This window comes from Ursus americanus, chromosome 12 (assembly GCF_024610735.1).
Source record: "Ursus americanus isolate L20-20 chromosome 12, mUrsAme1.1.p, whole genome shotgun sequence".
Lineage (NCBI taxonomy): Eukaryota > Metazoa > Chordata > Mammalia > Carnivora > Ursidae > Ursus > Ursus americanus.
This window is the reverse complement of record NC_142138.1, coordinates 30,561,179-30,583,438: the sequence shown is the minus strand read 5'-3', so window position 1 is coordinate 30,583,438 and position 22,260 is coordinate 30,561,179. Positions and strand designations below refer to the sequence as shown.

The window sequence follows — 22,260 nt, the reverse complement described above, 5'->3', positions numbered from 1 at the left end:
CACTAGACCTAGGAATTCATACTTCAGAGTGGCTCCACCTTTCCTGGGGCTCATCTTTAAAACTGAATCCATACAGAATCTTCTCCAATCCAACAAATCAGGTGATAAAAAGAGGGTTCACCTACTTTTCATATCAAAGGTCAAAGCATCCATCTTAATACTACACTGTCAAATGCTAGCACAAGGAAATGAAAACAAAATAACACCAGCAAACGGATAAAAACCTCCCAAACTCCTGGAAAGTAACAGAGTTTAGATTATTATATAATGGCCTCTTGCGTCTGATTGCTTACCAAAACTAGTTGTTTACCCAACATAGAAACCCTTAAGGGCCCCTGCATTATTAGAGCAAATTAGCATGTTTCAAGAAAGTAGTGGATTATTGCAGATGAAAGCGTTTTACCAACAGGGGTTTTATGGTTGGCAAATGTGATTATATATCCATTAGCATCTGCAAGCCAAACAAACATGTGCCACGTACCTCCCGGAAACACCTCGATGTGGAGATTCTAATTTCCACCATTTCAAAAGAACAAAAGGGTTTTTATCCAGGCGTAGCCAAAGATAATTTTAAAAGACTGAGTAGTAAACTAGGGCAAATTATTTCTGTAACTTAAACAATTATCATCTTCCCATCTGCTATCTAAGGATAAATGGCAAAAAGAAGCGTCTGTCATTTTTTGAAACGTGGCAAATGTTGACCATCTACTTAATTAGTCTACTGTGCTCACTCACTGAACATATTGAAATTTTATAGAAGAGAAACTTGGGGAAAGTGGTAAATAATCTCTTTCTCCATCTAAACAGAATAAGGTCAGCAGAGATGCCTTCCCAGAACCGCTTGCTGAATACAATTCTGTGGAACTCCTTCATTGTCCTGAAGTACGCTTGCTGTTGTCACGCCCACTAATGGCAGCACTGTGCACGCGGGGGATGAGAGGACGCATCTTGAGGCTTTGAGGGTGTTGGCGCTAAACATTCCCCACTTTATTTTTGACAGAGACTCCTGTGCTTGTAATGAACTTTAAACAACAGCTGGAGGAAGACATGCCCAGTGTTCAAGGTCTGTGGGAAATGAATGCTTTTATGACATGATTTATACATGATATTATATCTATGAAATTTTAATGCTTTAATTTTGGCCCACATGGCATGAATTAGTGAGCCAAGATACTATCAGGCCCTATTTTCACAAGAGCAATTTCCACTCAAAGATTAAGAGGCCCTTTCTCTTACTAAAGGTTACCTTCCCAGCAGAAGGACACAGTGGTGATGGAGCCTAGCATGACCTTTTCTACAAACCAGCTCCTTTGAGGAACCGTGAAGCACTCCATTCCACAGCCTTCTCATCAAAATCAGAGTAATAGGAAGAAGAACAAGTTTGGCTTGAATAAGATTCAATGAGGACAAATTAGGTAAAACAAAACAGATCAGAAGAGGGAAAACCTTTAAAATATTTACATACCACAATTTCCCCACCTTTTTTGGGGGGGTTGCCATCGCATCTGAATAATTAAGGATCAAGTCATGGCTGCACGGGCACCTCTGTACTAGACACTGAGGCAGCGGGGAAGAATGGGAATGGCAGTGCTGGTTTTGGTCTCACAGGCTAGGTAGGGAGGGGAAAGGAACCATCGCGGAACAATCTGTCAAAGTGGATGATTACGTGAAATATGTCACAGACTCTAAATAGTTCAGGGAGAAGGGAAACTAAGGACAGCTACAGTGATCAGGGAAAAGCTCCCTGAAGAACAGATGGAGAGTTAGGGTTTGAATGCGACGTGGAAAAGGCCAGAATTTTGATACCTATGGGGAGAGGGGACACTCTTCCCAGGCAGGAGAGCCTACTAGAGCAGTATTGGAGCTTCTAGCCTCCAGATAATGTGTGTGTATGACTGCTTCAGAAGAATATACATTACATATATAAAAATTTTACATATGTGTTATTTTATATATCTACAGAAAGAGAGAGAGAGACTGAAGGGAATTAGTTACACATGCACATCTACTCCTTCAGCTATGGGAACGCTCTCGTTCCTTGAGACTACTGTGGAAATGGTTCATCAGGATCCTTACAGCTCATCCCTCTGGCATGCCTTCTAACATGTCATTGTATATTCCAGAGTTATTATACAACTTTTATGAAACTAAGTCTACAAGACAGGCTCTAAGGTGTGACGGATGCCTCTTTTGTAAGCCAGAGAAATTTGCACAGCCTGTGTCTCGGGAGACTAATATTTCAGCTCTTCGTGGGGTGTTATTACCTGTTCGTGTCTGGCTTCCACAACACTAGACTGCCAAAATTCCTTGGTCTAACTGCAGCAAGGGAAAAGCTATCATCATTATGGATTGGGAGCAAACAATTAACTTTGCAGGAAGCAATTCAAATGAGAGCCAAATTTCTTTTTGGACATTCTGTGATATCAAAACTTTGGTTTATTAGAAGATACAAAAACACTTCATTTTCCATAGTGTCTATGGGTTGCATTAAGTTTTATCCCTTGGCCTTTCCTTGTGTTGCTTTAAGAATAAATGCACCATCATGAAGAGAAACATTCATTGCCAAATACCTAATAATCCTGTTCTCCACTGCATCTGACAGTCTCTAGGGGAGACATTCTTTGAGCAGAGTTGCCTAAGGTTTCCCTAGCTGGCCCTGACTACACTGGCCACCTGTTCCCTGTTTAGAGAAACCATCCTCCCCCACCCCAACCTTCTGTTCCCTGTCTCAGACTAACGATGATATATGGGGTGCTGTGTTCCTCCTAATTATGAAAATTGCTTTCCATTGGTTCCAAGATTTTTATTTGGTATCTTCTTAGAATCTTGGCTAGCCTCTGCGCCTTGGAGTCCTTAAGTAAAATTAGATCTTGGAGCCCCCCATATGGGGTCTGACATACAGCTTTTCACCAGGAGCTCTTATTTTAAAAAGGAAAGCTAAGGCTCCAAAGAGAAGATGCTAGTTACTTACCGGGTAGTTCATCATACCCCCAAGGCTGGGCCTGCATGCCTGAAGAAAAGTTCCCAGACCCTGGTGCATGAATGCCATCACCGGTGAAAACGCATGAATGCCACCACTGGTGAACATGCATGAATGCCATCACCGGTGAACACATCATTGCTCACTTCCTCTTCCTGGTAGATTTTCATCAGTATGCTGCTCCTTCATGATTCTTTACCTGTGTTTGTGAGGGCTCCACCATCCCCTAACTCCCCAAGTCAGAACCTGAGAGTTACTCTGGATGTTTTATGCACTCCCATTTTTAGTTACCATCAAACTTCCCTCCTCAATATCTTCCAAACCAGTCCACTCCAATCCACCCACACTCGACTACTGTATTTTAGGGTCTCATGATTCCTCACTGGAATTATATAGAAAATAGGCAACAATCCATGCTTGGTCCCATTTGTCCTCCTTGTTATTTCTATTTCATTGTTTCTACACACTGTAGTCTGGATGATTGCTCTGAAGTACAAATCTGCTCTTATTATCATCCCCTTCCTTCAAACCCTTCAGTGGCTCTCCACTACTGTCAGATGATGTACAAACCTTTTGTCAATGATGCCTGCAAAGTCCTACCCCTTCTTCTTTTAAATAACATGGATTTGTCCTTGGGAACTCATCTCTGAAATAACCTGTTGACTTGTATGACTCCATGAGCTTCTTCAGGGATTGGGAGGATGCTCTGTCTGCTGGGTCTATGAAATCTCAGCACAATGGGAGTGTCTGACATGGCCCGGGTTCTCAATATATGTTTAGTGAAAGAAGCAATGATGCAATTAATGAATAGCCTATTCTCCTCCTGACTGGCCACAAAGGGCATTAGAGGATATGAGTAGTTTTTAGGTGCTACTGGAAATCACAAGATGGAGAGAAAACTCAATTATTTCATTTTTACAATGAAACTGTTAGTGTGTTTGCAGTGTGTTGGAAAAGAACCTAGGAATGATTATAATTCCTTTGGTAACTACAGTGAATTTCCATTTCCTCTGCATATAAAGATAAACTTTTGGTATGGCTCAAACCAAGACATTTCATCACTGGCTTCTCCATGACAGCATAGTCTGCATGTCAGAGTCTCTTCTCAGCTACAAAAATAGGTATTTGGGCTGCTGCAAACTGCCATTCCAAGTTCAGAGTTTCCATTAAAATGACAGCTTTTCAGCTACCCTTGCCCAAAGAAGAGCCCAGATGGAGCTTAGAAGATCAACTTCTTTGCCTTAGCATACAGCTTGAGGCAGGCCACACAAGGATCAGTGAGGCAGGAAGGGGCCACCTTCCCAACTAGCTCAGTCAGATGAAATCAGCCCTGCTGACAAAGGAGTGATAGATGTCAAAGCCAGATCACCTCATCCCTAGTCCTTCCATACACCACTGGAGTTTCCTTATCCATTCTATTAGCTTCTTCACTGGTTTTAAGAAAGAGAGTTTAGAAGTTTCAGGGTCTCCCTGGCTGGTTGACCTTGGAGGCTTGGGAAAGAAATAGGCTCATGCCTCAATTCCATTGCCTGAGACACTTTCTGCGACTTGCACATTACTTTCAACAGAAGAAACCACAGGTCATAAGGAAGACATTTTAAAAACTGGAGCTACTGCCCGGCAGCATGGGCTGCCTCAAGAAGGAGAGAGCTCCCGTTGCCTGGAGGTTTTAAAAAGAGGCTGATAATTAATGTTTCATATGCTGGGGAGAGGATTCAGCCATGGGGAACAGGAGTATAGAGTAGGTAGGAACAGAGAGGGCAGACCATGTAATATTCAAGTCTCTTCTATCTCTGAGAGTCTATGAGCCTAATAGATTTGTCTCAACTGATGATAAATTCTATCCATGTGCAGACTTAAATAATTGTCAAAAGGCTGTAAAATATCATCTAGAAATAAGACTGATAAGACTTTCTCATTTTTTAAGTAATCCACTATTTTAGACACACAGATTAGATAAAAATTCCTGATCATGAATTTAACACATCATCACTCAAAACTGTGCCAGATACCAAATCCTATAAATGCTTATTTAGAACAGTTTGGCTACAAATTATTTATTGGATTTTAAAGTTTTGCACTGGGTATTTCTACCCTTTCCTTTCCTTTTTTCATTATTATGACCCTTACAAAGGCATTTTTGCATTAATTATAGTATTCTTAGTACCTAACACAGTAATTGGTACATAGTAGGTGTTCAATTAATACTTTTTGAATGGCGACTATTTTCCTACTGACAAGATTGGACAAAAAGGATAAAGGTATTTTTTTCTAGTGTGAATATTTTCATTGGATCCTTCTCTATGGCTCCCCCACCACCCACTCCTACCCAGAATAGCTCTAAGTACTCAAAGAACATGATGAGACCACTCATTACTTCCTAGAACTGTAAGACCAGATGATAAACACAAAATGTTAACAGTAATTATATCTTGATAAACAAATTATTAAATGTGCTTATTTTTTTCTTTATGCTTTTTCATTTTTCATGATTTTTCTAAAATGAACTTTTATTACTTTTATTATTTTTGTATGATACAAAAATAAAAGGAGAGAGAAAAGGAGTAAGATGCCACCTTGACCATACCTTCATACAAATCTGGCCAACATCTCTACAAACATGGAGTCAAGAGGATGTTTTTTCTTTTCCTCCATGTAGATGAAGCACAAGCAGTGTGATTAGGCTACACAGTCACACGAAGATCTGGGTAGAGAACAACTGGGTAGAGCCCTGGATCAGGGCAGGGTCCAATCTTGAGTTGCTCCCTACTGTGCAATTCACATGTACAGCACTGTTTCTTTGAATATAAGGACACTGCCTCTGGATGCTTAAGATATACATGATTTTGATGCTAACTGCTTACCAATCAACAACAGGATTTGTAACGTGGAAGGAGGCAGGTGACACAATGATCTGTCAGAGGGTTCATACCACCTTTGACGTTTCAACAAGAAACTAGACGCTTGTGAGAGGAGCCTAAGGACAGTTTCACTCATAAAGGCCGGTATTCATTTTTAAAAAGTGCTTGTAAGAATCATCAGTTGCTTGGCATGCTCCCTGAATGAGAGTTGGCCAAGTGACTTCTAAGGTTTGCTCAGCATTGGCTTGAGCCCGAGGTCCAACTAAAACAATGAAGCCTATTTTCCTGTGACTCCTATGGCAACACATTTCTAATCTAGCCACATTGATCACTGAGCAAAGATTATCCATTTCAACAAAACTTAGTTAACTTTCTGGGCTACGGTCTGAGATCAGCAAAGCTTCTCTTAACTGATAAGACAAGCAATTTCATTTTCTTCTCTAGTGAATTTAAGGTACTAAGTCACTACCTAGAAGTGTTCGAAATGGTATCTTCTTGTCTCTTTGCCAAGCTGTAAGACTAACAATACTTTTGACAAGCTGAAAAATTCCTTAGCTGCCTGCTGTTTCTGCAACAAATTTCCTTCATCAACTAATTCACTAATTTGGGCCTTCTTGAGGACTCAGCTAATTTGTAAGAACAGGTGGCTCATTCCATAAGTGTTCAATAAAGATTCACACATGATTACACATACAGCATTGCCTTAAAAACAAATGAAGAAATGTGTGTATTTATGGAGAAGCTAAAGAGACAGACAAGAGATTCTTCAGTAGCTAATGGTGTGCATCTGGTGATCTGGTAAAATTATTTCAAAAACTGATGGGGGAAGGAAATGGAGGCCAGTGACATAAGGATATAAAGTCCTTGTCACATAGACAATTAACTATTCTTGGGAAACCACCAAGAGATAATGGATATGAGAACAAACAAAAACTAGTAATTATAGTCTCACTTTTATTTTTTTTCTTTGTTCTTATGTTTACCTGGATTTGTGTTCATTCATTCATACAGACCATATTTTCTGAGCACTTAATAGTACTTTCTGTGTGTCAGGCACTGTTTCAGTCAACCAAAGTCACCTAATCTCTTTTGTTATAAAAAGAGATGGCTAAATGGTTAGGAAAATATCTTAAGCCTGTTTAAAAAGTAAATGAGATGCTGAGATATTACTGGAATAGGTAAGAAAAAATAGTTCATATAAAAAATTGCAAAGCCAACCAACCAACAAGAAGAAAAAGAAAAGAACTTCAGCAACAATTCTGGCTGACGTTTTCATTGACTTAAGGATGATTTTCCAATGAGAAAGATAGAACTTTTTTAACAAAAAATGCCTAACATATGAGAAAAATAGAGGATACAAAGCGATGTTATTCCATATTTTGATTTTGATTAAAAGGCAATAATTTCTACTAAAAGAGTTACTACAAGAGAACAGAGAAACTTTCCCCTCTTTTTTGTTTGTAAGAGAATTAAGAAAACCCACATGGATGTTGCATAAATCATTCCCTTACAAACCATCAGAACCAAATAGTACAAGGTACAGTGAGTGCCACAATGGTTTTGAATTAACACATACATAATAGGATGACAATGAATTCAGTCCCTCTCTACATGCGGTAAATAAAGAGAATCAAGTCACTCAGGCAAAGTAGGCCTTTCCTTCCTTTTTACAATTCTAGCTATCCTTTTCTATTTATCTAGGAAAAAGGAATGTTTGCATTTATAAGATAGTAAATACTTCTAGTCTTCTGAAGGTTTAAAATACAGGTTAATGGAGGTGAAGAATTCAACACAGTTCCATATAAAAAACATGATTTTCAAACAATGAGTCACAAACACTACATCAAAAACTAATGATGTACTGTATGGTGACATAACATAATAAAAAAAAAAACCCCACAAAAAAAACCCCACATGATTTTCTAAAAGAAAGATGATCTGGTAGATCTACGACCCCTGATAAAATCATGGCTTTGAATAGTCTCCAACTGGTATAAGGATTACTGGCCTTAATAAATGTGGAAGTTAAAATCCATCTTTTAAAAATAGATGGATACAGAGGTAGTCCACATTTTTTGGTTCAAGGGATCAAGAGGGGCTCAGTCATTTATTCACTTTCATTAATTTGTTCATTTAGTCTATAAACCTTTACTGAACATTTAATAAAAGCTACATATCTTGATAAGCTCAAGGCATATGAAGGCAAATAGAACATTACCATTAACACAGTCAAGTTTAGTAAGTGCTAAGAGAAAGTCATGTAAACTAGGGAGGGGCGTCTAAACCAAATTTCCCAGTAGAGGTGATGATGGACCTAAGGTCTGAAGATTAAGTAGAGGATAGCTACAAGAAGGGGGCTGGGATACAGAAAGGTATCACAGGGTGAAGTGGAGACAAAAGTTATAAAAACAAACAAGCAACAACAAACAGAAAACAAAATAATCCATAACGTACTATGAAAATAAAAGTAGTTTGGTGTAGCTGTAGAGATGGGAGGAAGCCAAGGAAGTAGGAGATAAATTCAGGATGAGTTCAAGAAAAGTCTCATCTGCTAAACTAGTGTCTAGAAACAGTGGGTGTGCAACAAGAAGAAAGGATGAGGAAGAGTGGAGATAACTTAAGGGTTTGGGGCACCATATGTAGACCAATATACATATTATGCGAGCATATTAGGTATATTATTTAGGAGAAGAGAGAGAGAGAGAAAGGGGCAAAAAGATTATTCAAAGAAATCATGGCTGAAAACTCTCCAAAGCTGGGGAAGTAAGCAGATGTCCAGATCCAGAAATCTCAAAGGATCCCCAAAAAGATGAACCCAAAGAAATCCACACCAAGACACATTATAATCAAATTGTCAATTGTCAAAGACAAAGAGATACTTTTGAAAACAGGAAGAGAAAAGTGACTTGTCTCAGGGGAACCCCCATGAGATTATCAGCAGACTTTTCAGTGAAACCTTGCATGCTAGAAGGTTCAGGATAATATAGTCAAAGTGCTGAAATTAGTCTTCTGAGCAAGAATACTATTCCTGGCAAAACTGTCCTTCAAAAATAAAGGAGATATAAAGACTTTCCTAGACAAAAGGCTGAGGGAGTTCATCACTACTAGACCTGCCTGATAAGAAATGTGGAAGGGAGTTCTTTATTGAAACAAAAGGATCTTAAACAGCAACATGATAGTATAAGAAAATATGAAACTCATCAGTAAAGGTAAGTATATAAATAAATACAAAATATCATATTACTATAACAATGGTGGATAAATCACTTTTCTTTCTGGTTTGTATTTATCTTAACATTTTTAATCTAGTGTCCAGTCATACATCTAATTTTGCATTTCCCACATTTCTTTTTTTTTAAGTTTTAATTCCATTATAGTTAACATACAGTGTTTCATTAGTTTCAGGTATATAATATAGCAATTCCACAATCCTATATATGACTCAGTGCTCATGGTAAGTGGGCTCTTAATCTCCTTCACCTATTTCGCCCATCCCCCCCCCCCCCTCCTCACCTCTGGTGATCATCAGTTTGTTCACTATAGTTAAGGGAAATCACTTTTAATTCTACTATAAAAGATAAAAGACAAAAGTGTTAAAAATAACTAAGTAAAATTGTATTTATGGACATGCAATGTAAATAGATGTCAAATGTGATATCTCTAATACATAATGTGTAGAGGTAAAGGTGTAGAGTTCTTGGATGCAAGTGAAGTTAAGTTATTATCAGCTTAAAATAGATTGTTATAACCATAGATATTTTATGTAAACCCCATGCTAACCATAAAGAAAATACCTGTAGAAGGTACACAATGTAAATAGTGGGTATAATGATTAGTTTTATGTGTTATTTTGAATGGGCTAAGTAATGTCTACTTAGCTGGTTAAATACTATTTTTGGGTGTGTCTCTGAGTGTGTTTCTGGAAGAGGCTAGCATTTCAGTTGGTGGACTGAGTAACCTAGATGACCCTACTCAATGTGGAAGGGCACCATCCAATCCACTGAGGGTTTGAATAGAACAAAAAGGCAGAGGAAGTTTGAATTCACTCTCTACCTGACTGTTTGAGCTGGGACATCAATCTTTCTTCAGAGCTCCTGGTTCATAGGACTTTGAACTACACCACCGCTGTCCTTCAGCTTGCCGATGGCAGATTGTGAGACTTTTCAGCCTCCATGATTGTGTGATCCAACACCTTATGACCTATCAGTCCTACTTCTCTGCAGAACCCTAACTAATACAGTAGGAAACCATAAAGAGATTTTAATCAGGGGCGTGATACGACTGGATTTGCATTTTGGAGGAGGTCACACCAGAAGTACAGATAGTAGTATTTCAGAAGAAATTTTAATTCAGTGAAAAGATTCCAATTAAAAGGCAGCAGGTGGTAACTGGACTTATTGTGGGGATCACTTTGTAATGTATAAAAGTATTGAATCATTATGATGTGCACCTGACACTAATAGGCTATTGTATGTCAGTTAACTTCAGCAAAAATACTTTAAAAAAGAAAAAAGAGCAGGGGGAATGGGGAGAAGTACAGATATGACATAGAATAAATAAGATTCAGTGTAAAATTGAATGTGGAAGATGAGAAGCCTTGCCCATCACTAAGGATATCCGTCATTTTTGCCCATCTTAGGGAAAAGAAACCAAGGAGAAGTTTTGGGAGAAAAGAAAATGTGTTCCAGTTTCAGGTAGTTCGAGTTTTAGTTGCCTACAAATGTACTGAAGTACAGACATCTAACAGATAACTGATATTTGATTCTGGATCTCAACAGGCATAGGCTGAGACTGTGAACATTTAAATGCTATCTGAAGCTACAGAGATGAATGAGGTCACCTAAGAATTACACATAGAGTGAAAGGGAAATAACCAAGAAAAAGATCCTGGGGACAATGATATTTCTGGATTAAGAAAAGGAAAATCCAAAGAATAGGATGAAAGAGGAACAGAGTGATGTCCCACAAGGCAGGAGAAGAGAGAATTTTGTTAAAGGGAAATGAGTCAAATGTCCCAGAAAGATAGATAAAAACAAAGAAAATGTCCATGCACTTTTGCAACATAGGCTGTCATTGGTAAGTTTATTGGTATGGTAGTGTGAAAACCTAGCTGCGTGAGTTAGAGAAGTAGATAAAAGTTTAGGGACAAAGACATTGAGAGTACACACCACTTCGAAGTAGCCTACATGAAGGATAGAAGAGTTTATCATAGTAAAGACAGCAGAGTATGGGACTGAAAAAACGAAAAGTAAGAAAAATGGAATTAAGTATTTTCATAGGCTGCATGGAGAAACATCAACAGTACAGAGAACTCATTGAATGTATGGAAGTAAGAAGCAAGGAAGCGAGGAAGGAAGGGAGGGAGGAAAGATGGAAGTAAGGAAAGAAAGAATGGAGGTGGACGGGAGGGAAGGAAGTAAGGAGGTTGGGAGGAAGCCAAACAAGGACTGTCTAAGGGCAGAGGATCCAAAGCATAGGTGAAGAATTGCCCATTACTATGCCTACATTTTTTTAAAAAATTATTTATGTGACAGAGAGAGAGAGAGTGAGAGCACAAGGAGCGGGAGGGGCCGAGGGAGAAGCAGGCTCCCTGCTGAGCAAGAAGCCCGATTCAGGGCTCAATCCCAGGACCCTGGGATCATGACCCAAGCCTAAGGCAGCCGCCTAGCCAACCGAGCCACCCAGGCGCCCTTATACATACATTTTTAATGGTATTTCATAAAGGTTTTATATATTTTATAAAGATATTTTTATTAACATATTCCATAAAGTTGGAATAAATCTATCAATATATTCCATAAAGTTCATATTGGTTTCAGAGGGACATTATTAGCTCAACCAATATGAGTGCACACTACTCAGAAATGGCTGAATTAACTGTCTACATTAGATCTAAGTCTTCCACAATTTAGGGCATGGCCCAGCCCTTCTTTAACTTTGCTGCTCAGTTACAGAAAATGGACTGAGTTCACAATCTAGCATCAGACAGAAAGTGACTGGTGATTCAAGCCACCTAGACCTGGATGAAACACTAAGTCACTTGATTCTTGAAGAGAAAAGTAGATGGAAGAAACTGATTTCTTTAATTTTATGAACATCAAGTCCAAGAACATAGAAGTTTCATAGCTGAAAAAAACCTCTGATGTTAATAGCACTAGTGATAAAATATGGGTCTAATCAAAATGACTCAGTATTGAACAGTGAGCCCTGCAGCACCCAATTACTTAGTGCTGTTTCTGGTGAGAAGTATGATATTTAGGGCTACAAGCTAACCTGCAGCCATGAATAATACACAGGGTGAGAAGTAGGAGGAGGCTCTCTTCATGCTGTCTTGCATGATTTTTATTGTAGTCCCATTAGGAGAGTAATTATTTGGGAGTGTTTTTTCAAGCAATCAGGTTTTCACATCCAGACTGCACTTCTCCTAAAGTTGACTTGCTAATAAAGTTGCATTTGCAACCCATATTAACATGATTTTATTTTGAACATGTCATTTTGATTTGCCTAGGAGTCTTGTTTTGATTTGCCTGGGCTAATTTTGCAGCAGAACAAACACAGAATTTTCTGTAGTTGTCTTAACTCACGCAAGGTTAATCTGGCAGCCCCTGTACTGGGTTAAATAAGTGACTTATCGTGTTCCTATTAATTTGTTTTTGCCAGGCTGAAATCCATTTTCAGTCTGGAATACTTCTTCCTCCTTGCGTGTACTGAACTTGTTTTGTATCAATAAGACAAAATATGTCTTGGAAGGAAAACGTAGTATTTTTTAAACTATTATTTCTTGTTATATTGTTTTGGTTGCCTTCACTTCAGACAAGTGTACATTTGGGCAGCAGAGACAGTAGTATATGGCTCTTCATTCATTTCCCTAGAGGATAGTTTATCAACAGCTGAAAAAGGGGTTATTTTATTCTGGAAAACGCACAGCAGATCCTTTGACAAGCAGTACTCATCAAGGTCCGTTCAGAATGCCTGGGTGCCTCCACAGCCAACCCCTGGAGCACTTTCACCCACTTATTCTTCTCAATTTCCCTCTAGGTTTCTAGCTACAAGAAGAACAAAATAAATTAAATTAACAAAATCCATTTGGAAAATGCATCTTTTGTGATGGGTTCCAGGAAATGCTTAGTGCAGGCGTGAATACTACTAGCATTTCCTCTCACACCCAAGATGGTTTTGCTGTGATCCATGAGCAGAGACACTCTTGGCAAACCTGGGATTTGAGGCGAGGGCTCATTAATGCACCTGCACACTAAGTAATGTATGGTGTGTCAGTATTTCCACTATGCCTTTCCATCGCTTCCTCTCCACAGTGTAGGAGCTCCGTCTGCTATTGTTTGGTTGGGTAAAAACTGCTGGTGTGGGTGGGGAATGGTTCGCGTTGAAGGAGGTGTTAATCCATGCACTGGTTCAATGCAGTCAGCTCCTGTAGAGATTCCAAATTACAAAGCGACTGCACAGGGTTTATAGACAACTCTCATGCTGGGATAGAGATGGTCTGCAAAGACAGCGTCAGGAAGAAAGTACACACACGATACAGAAGCGGGCCTGGGCACAAACCTTCCATACGGATCTGCAGATAGGCTTTGATGTATTAAAACAACGTGAAATGGTTAACATAAATCAGTTCAATTATGGAAGGAAATGCACGAGTGTCCTGGAATGACGACCCAACTACAGTTGGAAGGGCAAGGTTTGAAGCATGCCTCCCGTGTACTTGTTGTCTGATCTTGGGCAAGCCACTGAACCTCTCTGAGCTTTACAAGCAAGGTGTGATAACACCTGCTTCATGGGGCAGCTTACAGGATGGAATAACATAATTGATCAGCAACTTCCCAAGGCCCACAGTAAGCTACTTGGGAGTTCTGCTGTGCACTGGGGATACAGGATAATAAGATGTGATTCCTGTCTTGAGTTTAAAGTGTTTTCTTCCTTGCTTTGATTTCTAAAGACTCCTCTCCCATTGCCAAAAGACCTCAAGGCAGCAACAATCTTATTTCTTTTTTTTTTTTTTTAAAGATTTTATTTATTTATTCGACAGAGATAGAGACAGCCAGCGAGAGAGGGAACACAAGCAGGGGGAGTGGGAGAGGAAGAAGCAGGCTCATAGCAGAAGAGCCTGATGTGAGGCTCGATCCCAGAACGTCGGGATCACGCCCTGAGCCAAAGGCAGACGCTTAACCGCTGTGCCACCCAGGCGCCCCAACAATCTTATTTCTATCATACAGATGCAACTACCAAGGCACCGAGGTATGTAATTATTTGCTTAGATCAAATGAAACATACTCAACAGAGAGTCTTTGGTCCTGATAACACAACTGCCGATTGCAAGCTTAGGAAGGCAGGTCTTCCTTTATTACGTTCCACAGCTGATTACAAATTGACACACCCAGCCCAGACAGACTGAAGGATTATCAAGGTAAATAACTGAAAAGCACCCAGAAAAGAACAGTAGGTTCTTGGGACCACAACATAGGGATCCACAAGAGATAGGACCAATTGATTTGATTTGGACTGTTCGAAGGACATCTTTGAAATATCAAAGGAATTAAAAATTAAAACTGCAATATTATTAAGGACCTTCACATTTGGATATTATTGCATCTGGTGGAGTGACTGCCTGGTGGTGCAGCTTTACTATGTTTTACTGTGTAAAGGGAAAGAAAAAAATGACATTTTATCACATTGTTTTGCTAGTTTTAGTACATCATTGGAAACAATCTTTCATTTTGCTTCGGTTTTTCTAGTAAATGTCGTAAGTAAATAACCATTGGTACTGCCCCTGTTTCTTTGATTATTGTTCTCTTGTTAGTACCTTACTTTGCCAGTCATATCAAAAGTAAGGGCATGATTGCTCCCATGAATATGCATAATTATAGAGCCTACGCCAGCTTGCATAGTGTATTAAACCTGAAATTGAAATTCCAATCAGATGTGTTATGGTACTGTGAAACATCAAAACCAAGAATAAGAGGGTCTCACCGCTTTAAAAACATATTTAATTTGATCCAGGCATCCCTTGAAAACAGTACAAAAATATCTCTTTTGTTTTCCACATATATAATAGGGAAATATTCAGATCCTTTCCCTCTCTTTCTCTCTCTCCCTCCTTCCTTTCCTCCCTAGCCCCCTCCCACCCACCTTCCCTGTCTTTATTCCTTTTTTTCCCTTTCTTTCATCCCGCATTTATTGACAGTAGGGTCGCCAACAGTCTGGGATTTCCTGGGGCAGAGTGGATTCCAAGGATGTGACATTTTCTGCTAAACCTGAGAAATTTCTAAGCAACCTGGGATGAGTCGGTCGCTGTAATTTAGAGTATACTTTGTGCCTGGGGTTCCTTTAGGTGCTGGGATTTCAGTAAGAAATAAAGCAGATCCCGTCTCATGTAGTATACTTTCCACTGAAGAGAGACAGAAAATGAATTCTTTTTTTTTTTTTTAAGATTTTATTTATTTATGTGACAGAGAGACAGCCAGTGAGAAAGGGAACACAGCAGGGGGAGTGGGAGAGGAAGAAGCAGGATCCCAGCGAAGGAGCCCGATGTGGGACTCGATCCCAAAACGCCGGGATCACGCCCTGAGCCGAAGGCAGACGCTTAATGACTGTGCTACCCAGGCGCCCCAGAAAATGAATTCTGACAATGGAAGTAAGTGCTAAGAAGAAGAATCAAACAGGAGAAGAGGCAGATAGTGATGTGTAAGGCAAGGAGAGGACTTCAGTCAGGGTGGTCCAACAACCTTTCTGATGAGTTGACATTTCAGCAGGGTGTGAAGGAAATGAGGGGATGAGCCACAGGGCATCCCAGGGAGGAGTGCTCTAGTAATTGGGAAGGCCCTATCGCAGGAGTGTTCCCAAGGGTTGGAGGCACAGCAAGGAGGCCAGTGTGGCTGGAATGGGGTGAGAGGAGGCAGGTGGAAGGACATGTAGGACCTGCTGTGACATTGTAAAGAATAAGAACTTTTACTCTGAGTAATGAGAAGCCACTGGAGGGTTATTTGGGTTTATAAGAAAGGTTCTGGTTTTTGTGTAGAAAATAAGATATAGGGAGAGAGAGTAGATGTAGGAAGACTAGTACGGAAGTTCTTGCCATGGTCCTTCTATTGTTGGGATGTCTTAAGTATGAATTGCTCTTTACCTTCTAGTTGTTAAGCAAGGCCCCTTTGAAAGTCACTATATCAAACCATGTCTGAGATATATAGATATAGATATATAGATATAGATAGATATAGATAGATACCCACATGTATATAGCAGGTCACTATTTTGGAGTAGAATCTGGGAGAGCCTTGCTGGTTGGAATGGCACCTGCCATTCACTATTACCTAACGTCTACTATCCAAAGAAGTCATATTTGTTAACCAAATATAAATATGAACTTACCTGACTAGTTTCTAAGTATATCAGAGTACCAAACTGTCACTTAGAACAGTAACTGAAATAAAACAAAAATACAGCACTGCTCAAAACAGAAATACTTACAAAAGAAAATCTGAAAAAAGACCTCTTAATAGTCTTATGGTAGAGGTAATAATTTTGAATTATGTTAACGTGCTTTTTCTTTCTGCAGTCTTTTGTGCACGTCCCCATAGTGTTCCAGAGGCATCCATTTGCCCCAGGGAGGATTAGGATTATTAGGGTAGGATTGCAAAGGTAAAGGGAGAGTTGATACACGGCTTTGGATATCCAGATCTTTGGCACAGGCAGCAAGACAATCATTTTGAACAACTGGTTCTGCTGAAAATGAAAAGGATTTTCTAAAATCTGTTAGCTTCAATTAACACATCAAGAACCAGGCCTGAAGCACAAATCAGGCATAGTTGTGCTCTTTCTATTACTTCAGCTGAGCTGTGAGGTTTATCGTTTCAGGAAGAAGGAGATGACTTAGAAGCTCATCTAACAAAAGTAAGAGAAAATGGGACATGGGGGGTAATGGGGGAGTTTCCTCCTTCTCTGTGGAATTCCTCTGTGGGAAGAAACAGGGAGAGAGGTAGGGGAAGCCAGAGGGAAGATAGGTGTCCTGATGTCTCTTGATATGGAGGGGGTGGTGTGGTTGTGCTCTGGGAGGAGACGGTGGTGGTGGCCCCACAGAGTGAAATGGCCTGTGTTTAGCTCTCCAGAGTCTTGCTCAACTCAAGCTTCATCCTGCATTCTGGAAGACAGCAGGAGGAGGATGGCATTAGCTTTAAAAGGGGGCGTGCTCCCAGCTGGAGTCATTTTGTTCCCAGCATGGCAAATCCCCATAAAGTTTACCCAATAAGAGCCCAGAAAAAAACAGGTGTCATGAATGGGATCAGAGGGGCCCTCTGCACTTGGATACGAACACCAAGGGACACCTCCCACCCCTACTCCCTATACCCAGACATCATCTTTGGGAACAGAAAGGGGGAGGTGGAAAATTCTAAAAAGTTCAAGCATTTTCCTGGAAATGAGTATTTAAATGGAAAGAAAAAAAACAGAACTACCAAACTGAATTTTCCCTACTGCCCAGGAGGAAGATTAGAAGACTGAAGAGTAGATCAGTTTCAGAAAAATAAAGAAGCAGGGCTCCTGAGTGGTGCAGTCGTTAAGCATCTGCCTTCGGCTCAGGGCGTGATCCCAGCGTTCTGGGATCGAGCCCCACATCAGGCTCCTCTGCTATGAGCCTGCTTCTTCCTCTCCTACTCCTCCTGCTTGTGTTCCTTCTCTCGCTGGCTGTCTCTGTCAAATAAATAAATAAAATCTTAAAAAAAAAAAAAAACTGCTAAAAAAAACAGAAAAATAAAGAAGCATCATTAAAAAAAAAAAAGATTCGGCATTTATTTTGCATATTTGAACTTGGTGTGTTACTGTTTGATCTTACCAGTTTTGTATCACTAGTGGATCTACCACTAGTTTGGCATTTAATCCAAATCTGGCCTTGTGCTATGAAGGTTGAGGCCATTTGCTATGATATTATTATTACTATTAACTTTAAAGACTTTATTTTTATGTAATGTCTACACCCAACGTGGGGCTGGAACTTACAACCCTGAGATCAAGAGTGCATGCTCTACTGACTGAGCCAGCCAGGTGCCCCTGCTGTGGTATTATTTTGAATCAAGTACTTTTGGATCCAAGTGGCATGAGGCCTAAAGCCTACATGAATGAGAGGAGTGGGGGTCTTTAAGAAAAAATGGAATTACAAATCAAATACAAATTAGGTATGAAAGTCAATATTTAGAAGAAAAAGTAAATCACAAGTTACTGGAGACCTGAAGATTCAGTTCCTCCTTCTGTGGTCTCTTTACATCCAAAGGGGACCCATGCACGTCAAGAGCCCTGGTGCTCAAGCTTTATTAGCTTCATGTTGAATCTCTGGTTCAGCCTGGTAGGTTGTCCTGGTTTCTGTAAGAACCTACGCTGCAAGATTAAGTCTATGGTCTAGTGAGAGGCAAACTGGCAGACAAGACTTCTTTGCTATCACTGTCTTTATCAGAGAAATGTGGTCAAGTTCATCATATGCTCTCGTCTACTCCTCTCTGGACTTGGGAGGCTCAATGGATCCTCCTTGACAAAATGGGAGAAATTGTTGCTACTTTCTGCTCCTGGTGAAGGTATCAGGAACATTTACTATTAGCCAAAGTATCTTTGGAGGGGCAGGAGGGAGAAAGAACATTGCTGAGCATTCCCACAGAAGCTGTGCTAAGAACTCTTCTATGGCCTTTATTTTCCTATGGAGAAAAACTTTTTGCTTCATATTTTTTCATAATAAAATCAAATTAAATATATATTGAACAGTTAAATAGCACAGCTTTTTCCACTGGGTAAATTAAACAAGACAATATATGTGAAGTGCTTTGTAACTGTACCATGCTAAATAAACGCAAAATATTTTTATTATTGTTATTATTGCTACTATTTCTACTGCTTGGGAGTATGAAAGTTAAATTGGTTACTAAATACGCCTAACTTTGTCATCAGGTTGTTGCTGAGACTCTGAAATCCCGAGTACTATCTTCCTCTGGGGAATACCAGAGAAAACTGTACGGGTGAAAAGAGCAACATTTTAAAAAGGTGCTGGAAACAATCAGCATGACTTCTGAGATACCTCTGGTTCTCCAGACAAAGGCGATGTCAGGCATCTGCCTCTCCAAGTGTGTCCCTTTGTCAGCATACCGAAAGGGCTGCAGGTTTTTAAGTAGATGGACCAACACAGATTTAATTTCATCTCTGGCTCAAGGCCTAACATCCCTTCCTGTCTTTCCACGGGATTCCTGCCTGCCCGGTTGAGTGAGAGGGTTGCCAAACAAGATTGAAAACTGATTGATTTCCCATTCTGATACAGCTATGTTGCTGGTTGTATTTTTCTTTAGTGGTGTTAAATATTTAATGGAATCTTAAGAGAAAAATCCTGTCTGTGTAAACACATTGTCAGGTTGCCGAAAAGGGTCCCATCTTGATTATGCTGAATGTCAGGAGTATCAATAGGACCTTCTCAGTATTCCAAAGAGATGTCCTCAGTAAAAGCCCCACGTAGCACCGGCGCTGCTGTGCCTTTTCTGCTCAGCCCAGATGGAATCATGGTGAGAGAGCTGGTCCAACACCACATGGGGGTTTGATCCCTTCATCTGCACATCTGCTTAACAGCTTAGTCTTTCAACTATAGATTTCTAATTTGGGAATTAGCCTCTCTGACCTTTCTTGTACAGACATTTATATATTCTAGAATCCACAACAGATCCTGATCATTGACTAAACAAACAAAATTTTCACGAGTTAAGGCAACATGCCAATTTTTACAAGGCAGACTTCAAACAATGGGTAAATGTGAGAGACAAGCAAATTTTGCCACTAAACAATAAAATTAATTAAAATGATTCTCCAATTACGCCAGCTGGAGGATAGGAACTGCTGGACAGAGGCCTCAGCTCTGGGTGTTTTTATTTTTTTATTTTTATTTATTTTTTTAGAGGGAGGGAGGGGTAGAAGGAGAGGGCGAGAGAGAATTTTAAGCAGGCTCCACGTAGCATGGAGCCCGACACAGGGCTTGACCTCACAACCCTGAGACCTGAGCCTAAATCAAGAGTCAGCTGCTTAACCAATAAGCCACCCAGGTGCCCCTGGGCGTTCTTAAATACTTTGATGGTTACCACCCATCAAGGATGATGCTGAGGTGTTTCGCCTAGTTACCTCCTTGCACTTGTTCCCGCAGTATCATCCCCATTTCCACTATGTTAATTCAAGCCCGCTCATCACTTCCTTGGATTATAGCAACACTTTTTTGGCTTACTTCCTTATCTATAGTGTCAGTCTCTAATATCCTATCTTCCACATCGACACTTAACGATCTTTTTTTTTTTTCTCTTTAATAGCTTTGTAGTAACTCACACACTGTATTATTCATTCATTTAAAGTATAGAGTTCTGGGAAACAAAGAGGGGAGGGGGGTGGGGAAATGGGTTGGGCCGGTGATGGGTATTAAGGAGGGCACGTATTGCATGGAGCACTGGGTGTTATACGCAAACAATGAATCATAGAACACTACATCAAAAACTAATGATGTGGAGAAAGGAAAGGGGATCCCTCCTACATTGTTGGTGGGAATGCAAGTTGGTACAGCCACTCTGGAAAACAGTGTAAAGGTCCCTTAAAAAATTAAAAATTGAGCTACCCTATGACCCAGCCATTGCACTACTGGATATTTACCCCAAAGATACAGATGTAGTGAAGAGAAGGGCCATATGCACCCCAATGTTCATAGTAGCATTGTCCACAATAGCTAAATCATGGAAGGAGCCAAGATGCCCTTCAACAGATGACTGGATTAAGAAGATGTGGTCCATATATACAATGGAGTATTACTCAGCTATCAGAAAGAACTAATTCTCAACATTTGCTGCAACATGGACGCACTGGAGGAGATAATGCTAAGTGAAATAAGTCAAGCAGAGAAAGACAATTATCATATGATTTCTCTCATCTATGGAACATAAGAACTAGGAAGATCGGTAGGGGAAGAAAGGGATAAAGAAAGGGGGGTAATCGGAAGGGGGAATGAAACATGAGAGACTATGGACTATGAGAAACAAACTGAGGGCCTCAGAGGGGAGGGGGGTGGGGGAATGGGATAGACCGGTGATGGGTAGTAAGGAGGGCACGTATTGCATGGTGCACTGGGTGTTATACGCAACTAATGAATCATCGAACTTTACATCGGAAACCGGGGATGTACTGTATGGTGACTAACATAATATAATAAAAAACATTAAAAAACAAAAACAAAAACTAATGATGTACTGTATGGTGACTAACATAATAAAAAATTTAAAAAAGTATAGAGTTCAGTGTTTTTTAGTATCTCCATGAGCTGTGTATCATTACCACAATCTACTTTTTTACACTGTTTTTATCAGCCCCAAAGAAACCCTGCACCCGTTAGCAGGTCACCTCATTTCTGCCCCAGTGCCATGCCCCAGCCCCAGCCCCAGTCTACTTTCAGGCTCTATAGATTTGCCTATTCTGGACATTTCAGGGAAGTGGCCTTTTGCGACTGGCTTCTTTCACTTAATACAATGTTTTCAATGTTCAACCATTTTGTAGTATTTATTAGTCCTTTTTATTGCTGAGTAAGATTCTATAATTGTATGTATATACCATTAATACACTTATCACTTGGTGGGCATTTGGGTTGTTTCCACCTTTCGGCTATTATGAATAATGCTGCTACGAACATTCACGGACAAGTTTCATGTAAATGTGTGTTTCCACTTCTCTTAGGGTGAAATTACTGGATCATATGCACCTGTATGTTTAACATTTCCAGGCACTACCAGAGTGTTTTCTCAGAGCAGCTGTATGTGTGAGACTCAGTTTCTCCATCTTTGTCAATACTTGTTATTGTCTATTTTTTTTGATAATAGCCATCCTAGTGCTTATGAAGTAGAATCACATTGTGGTTTTGATTTGCATTTCTCTGATGCCTACTGATGTTGAACATCTTTTCATGTGCTTATTGGCTAGTTGCATTTTTGGGAGAAATATCTATTCAAATCCTTTGTCTATTGAAATCATTTTTAATTGGGATATTTGTCTTTTTGTTATTGGGTTGTAATAATTCTTTATATATTCTAGATACAAAATCTCTTATCAGGTATATAACTTGCAAATACTTCCTCCGGATTGTTTTTTTTTTCACTTTCTTGACAGTTGTTTTTCAAGTGCAAAAGTTTTTAATTTTAGTGAAGTCCAGTTTCTCTATTTTGTTGTTGCTTATGCTTCTAGCATTGACTGTAAGAAATCACTGTCTATTCCAGATCAGGAAAATTCACTCCTGTGTTTTCTTTCAGGGTTTTTTTTTAAATTTTTTATGATATGTTAGTGACCATACAGTACATCATTAGTTTTTGATGTAGTGTCCCATGCTTCATTGTTTGCATGTAACACCCAGTGGTTTTAAGTTTT

At 39.7% G+C, this 22,260-nt stretch overlaps 1 protein-coding gene across 10 annotated transcripts in view; it reads right to left on the bottom strand.

Annotated features, from left to right (window-relative positions):
* ST6GALNAC3 (ST6 N-acetylgalactosaminide alpha-2,6-sialyltransferase 3) overlaps positions 1 to 22,260 on the bottom strand; it is a 514,884-nt gene that overhangs the window by 62,600 nt on the left and 430,024 nt on the right. The gene's annotated exons all lie outside the window — the stretch shown is intronic.